General features: G+C 42.5%; 1 protein-coding gene across 1 annotated transcript in view; it reads right to left on the bottom strand.

Moving 5' to 3' along the window:
* Positions 1-5,272, bottom strand: part of DNASE2B (deoxyribonuclease 2 beta) — a 34,976-nt gene that overhangs the window by 21,477 nt on the left and 8,227 nt on the right. The window lies entirely within an intron of this gene.

Raw genomic sequence — 5,272 nt, 5'->3', positions numbered from 1 at the left:
CTAGTATTTGACTATTTACCAAATAAGAAGTGAAACCATTTACTACTTATATAAATGCAAACATTGTAAGTAAAAGAAATATGTTTTAGTTCACCCAATTTTACCTCAAAAAGTGACCAGTCTTGTTTCAAATGACAGTTCAGTACCAATAGATGGAAGAACAGATGAAAAAGGATCTTACTGAGCATCTCAGCATTTACCTCTTTCTAAATGAGGCAGATCTTCACAACCCACTTTCTTTCTACCTTGAAAAATTTATTGCATTAGGTGGAAGGTCTCCTTCATTACTATTTGTGCTTGTAAGGCTTGTAAGTTAGCAGTGGACTAAAATTCATGGCAGAATGAGGACACAAAGCAGCAAGCAGTTATTTATTTAGACTTTCCTGTGGCAACAAGCACACATGTCCACGCATGGAATGTGGTTTTTATAAACCTCCACAGACATGCAGACATTCAGCAAGGATTCAAAGGCATCTCAGCACAGCTCCATCCAGCACTGCAAACCTGAGTCACTTACATGGGCAGATTCTAAAGAAAGTACTTAGGCAATCAGAAGAAGCCCAAATTTTCCATATGGCAATTAGATTCAGAAAACAATGGCATAAATCATTCTTGAAAATGGAACTTAACCAGACTGACCAAATTCCCATCGGCTTCATGAGATTCAGTTTCCACAACGGACTTGCATTATTTTAATGGAGAGAGATTACTTTTTTTCCAGTTCCTGTCCTGAGAAGCTACTCAAGTTGCTTACTGTGTTTTACTCAGAGGCAGCTGTGATACTTTGCTGATGAAATCACACTTGATGAAAATGAGCAGCAGCTAGCAGATCATAAAATTGCCCTTTAAAATACATCTTCTTTCTGATAACATGAACCTTGCTGGTCCTGGGCTATATCCCAGTAGTTTATAGGGCCTGGAGCCTCCTACCAAGAAACAGATATTTCAAGTGCACAACCATCTTGCTATCATTTTAGTGTCTGATTCTTTCACATCCTGTTTCTATTCAATTCTGATAGCTGCCCAGGACAGTCCAACCACAATCCTCCTCAGCTGCTGATCATGCTTCACGCGCAACCAACATCACACAGATAAAACGCAGTAGCTAAACTCATTAGCCAATACCTAAAACAGCGATGAAATGTCACCATCAGGGTCAGTACAAGTGACCTGTCTTCACTGGCTGTATTATTCTATATATATTCAGGCTACCTGCTTTCCAACACACATTTAAACCCGTCAGTTTTTATTAACTATAACAGCTACTTTTTTTTCTTCTTTAAAGTTGTCTTTTTTATTTTTTTTTTAATGTTGCTTTTATCAGGAGTACAGAACCCTGATTCTAAGTTGAATTGAGCTGACTTAAAGTGACCAAAAAACCCCTCTCTGGCTAGAAATATCAATATAAATACTTTTGAAGTTAGAATCGCACTATTTGTGTACAGACAACAGCCAACCATCTTCCTCCTGGAAAGTGCACAGCAGTATCTAGAAAGGAGACCTATTAAATGTTTCCAGTTACAGGGTCAAAAATGTCAACTCACATTGCAGCTATAACTAGGATATAAACTGTTTTCTGATTCTGAGATTGAACCCTGCCATTCATAGCAAGCTGAGAAACAAAAGACACACACATGTACCTCAGTGCATACACACACCCCCAGTTCCATAAGTATACACATATGTATTTAAAAAAATATGTATAAATGGCACTTACTAGATCAGCTGGTGTATGACTGATCTATGGCAATCAAATAAGAAACAACATGAGCTGGGGTTAGTTCTTACATAGTTTTATTACAGACTTGCAAACTCTCAGCTGCACTGAGTTGAAGCCTGCCATGTTCCCTTCAAGATCCCTCCCAAATTACACACCAGGACAGCAGTTCACCTCTGCCAGGCTCACAAAAGAGACAAGTGGTGGAGAGAACCAGGAAGGGGGCACATACCCTGTTGCTGCCTGCCAGAGAGAGCTGGAGGAGTACTTCACATGCCTGGCAGGCATAAGCAAAGGGAATCATTCAGTCCTGTTAGCTGACCACACAGCAGGTCAGGTATTGCTGCAAGTAAATGCTTGCCTGTGGGGCAGGCATTTGTAGCCCAGGCCCTGAGGGATGGAGGTGCACAGGGGAGCCAGCCTGGAATGGGAACATAAGGTAACAGAGGCAAGAGAGACTAGAAGATAAGCAGGAAAGATGGGGGGCAGGGAAGAGAAGGGAGAAATACAGTGACAGTAAAATATATCAAACAAATCAAAGAACGGAGAGAACACAAAAAAATCAGTGAGGACAAGTATCTCTCCTATCTGGCTACTTCAGAGCTGAAAACAAAACCCCAAACCAAACAGTATTGAGGGACTGAAAACTAGAAAAATAAGGGAGTAGAGAAACCTTTGGTGCAGAGGGAAACATAACAGCAGAAACCAGAGTGCTTGAGTACTGAGGGGGGCTTCTGCCACCTCTCAAGAGTGGCATTAGGCATGAATTCCCACACTAACATCTACATCTGACTGGAAAACACAAGAGCTCAAGTTTTAATGGCCTTGTACTCCTGTAATGTTTCCAAATCTTCTAGATTACACCTATTTCCAGCTGGAGAAGCCCAGGCAAACTGGCATGTGGTATTTATACAGAAGGGAGGAGGAAGTAGAAGAGGAGAATCCTTGTGAAACAGGGTTGCCACACCCAGGCACACACCCGCTTCCACACTTCTCCCTATGGTTTGGCCACCAGCTGGGAAACAAACTAAGCTACAAGTTCTTTACTCTTTACTTCCTTCCTCCTGCTGCAATCCACCAGTACAAGACAAAGCAATGTTAGTCTTGAATCAGAGATCGGTGCAAATGATGAGCCTTCCCTCCCTTTTTTTTGATACGATTTAGCTGCTACAAAGTCAGGGGCATCCTCAACATAGCAAGTACTGCAGAGTGCTTATAGAGGGGCAGCTAGATTATAGCAATCATCTGAAAAGGGGAAGAGAACATCTTGAGATGAGTGCAAGCCTGCCAATGCCAAGATATTTGTTGTTGCCTTATCAGCAGATCAGCTGATGATACAGCAGTTGTAACTGCCAGCTGTTCCTTTAACAAAGATGCTCACGAGTGCAGCATATAAATAGAACAGTGGTCTCCAGTACTCACCTGCAGCCTTCAGCAGCAATGGAACTCTCACATGGAGAACAAGGGCCACTTACAGTCTTCATGGTGCTCCCCTCGTGCTCTCCAGGTGTTTGAGGTTACAGTTGCATTCCCCAAATTTACAGCATCTACCAGCTAATGTTATCCTGGGAGTAAGTTGAAGACACGTCTGGGATCCAAATGAACATCACTAAATCAAACAATTCCCTAATTATAGGGGCTACACAAAAAAGAATTTAATGACCTTGTTACATTATCGTATTAAAAAGAACACAGCCTTTCCCAACAGGAATGAAAGCTACTTATGAAATCAGTCTGCCTATTATTTCAATGGAGACTGCCCTTGAAGGCTGCCAGTGGGCTAATGACAGCCACTGCCCTCTGCACCTCCCCCTGGGGAAGCTGTCAAAACTAAGCAATGCAGAGGTGAAGCTGTATGGAGGCCTTCGGGACATGGATGGGCTCTCCTAGCTGACACCCCCAAGCACCAAGTCCTCTTGTCCTGTTAGATGAAGCAGAAGCAAATCCATTGCCTGTGTAAATTGTCCCCGAGGTGAAGGTGGGAGAGTAGAGCGGACCCTTCTCGATACCGCTCCATTCACACTGCTGCCTACTGAGCCAGTGACAGCTACGCTGTTCACATGCACATTTACAGTCAATTAATATCGCACATGACTTAGGAACTGCTGCTCTGACTTGGACGTAAAGAACCAGAATGGAGACAAAGGAGATAATGTTTTTCTGGTCCTGCTCAGACTCAGTCATCAAATTTTAGACAATATTGCCATTAAAAAAATGAGAAATAAATTTGTAGCTTCCCTCAGACTCACAGAAAGTAAGACCCTCTGTTTTTCAAATATCTGTGATTGTAAAGTCAAGTGTGGACAGTGGAAAGAGGAGTGTTGAAGATACCAGACCAATTAAATGCTGATTTTTAAAAAGAGGAAGAGGTAAAGGACTCAGTACACCTTAAAAAATGTTAAAAAAAGCAGTGAAAAGAGAGAAGAGTTCACTTAGCAAGTAATCACTGACAGCAAGGGCCTAACATAACATTTTGCCTGGGCCATTTCTAACCAGGAGTGATGCATGGGTGGCTACTTCCTTCACTACAGCTGCTGAGTCTTGCCCTGTAATTATAAGAGCAAAGAATTTTCTACAAATTGATAAACCGCAGTACATTAGAGCAAATGGTTTTAAAGGGGTAATACACAGGGATAGGAGATACTGGCAAGCAGACAGAACAATTTTCTCTGGGTTGAGAAAGTGACCTTGGTGGACAGGCACAGCCACAGCCTCCATACTTTGCCAACAGTTGCCTTATATGTGCTTTATGTGTGGTACTTGGCACTATATTTGGATGCAAAGAGAACATGCTATGCATTGTGCATCTACAGCTTGAGAGGACAGCGAACATCAGAGCTGATGAACAATACCAATATATATTTCACAACCATCATACCAAAAAAGGCATACTGTAATGCTTTCAAATAATTTTTAAAAGTGCTATGAAAGATTCTGATAGATGTGCACTAGTGATGTTATGAAAAGGGGAAGAGGAGGGACAGGGAATAGGAGGACTTTGGGTGCAGCACATCTCTCTGTTCTTGTGCTGACCGCTGCTTTGCTCCTCAAAGCTGCCTCTAGGAGAAGGAGGCCACCCTCTAAATTGCTGGTTCGGTGTGAAAGCAAGGAGACCTGCAGCACTGAGACCATTGTCACTCTCACACCCAGTATCAGCTGAGCAGCTGGACACCTGGCAGCTTAACCACCACCCAAAGCACAGGGAGGGCTTTTAAGGAAGAGGGACCCTCCTAGCTGCAGGCACATTAAGGGCATGTTATAAACTGGATTCCTGCATAGCTCTGCAACTCTCAGAACTGCAGTATTGACGTGGTATCCAGTAATGCCCAGCGGTTGCTTCCTCATCTCAACAGCAGCTGTGTTTTCTGCAAGAGGAATGGTAACTAAAAATAATCTGGCTTTGACTTCCTCTTTCTAACACTCTTTTAAAAAGATTTTTTATTCTCCCAGAAACAGCAAGGAGAATGTAACAGACAAAACCAGAATGTCACCTGCACAAAGAGAACAGCAGCATTAGAAAGCTCAGAGACACCAAAAAAAAACATTGTTACAGTT

The sequence above is a fragment of the Haliaeetus albicilla genome, chromosome 8 (genome assembly GCF_947461875.1).
Source record: "Haliaeetus albicilla chromosome 8, bHalAlb1.1, whole genome shotgun sequence".
Taxonomy (NCBI): domain Eukaryota; kingdom Metazoa; phylum Chordata; class Aves; order Accipitriformes; family Accipitridae; genus Haliaeetus; species Haliaeetus albicilla.
Note: the sequence above shows the minus strand (reverse complement) of the source record. Positions and strands in the feature narration are given on the sequence as shown.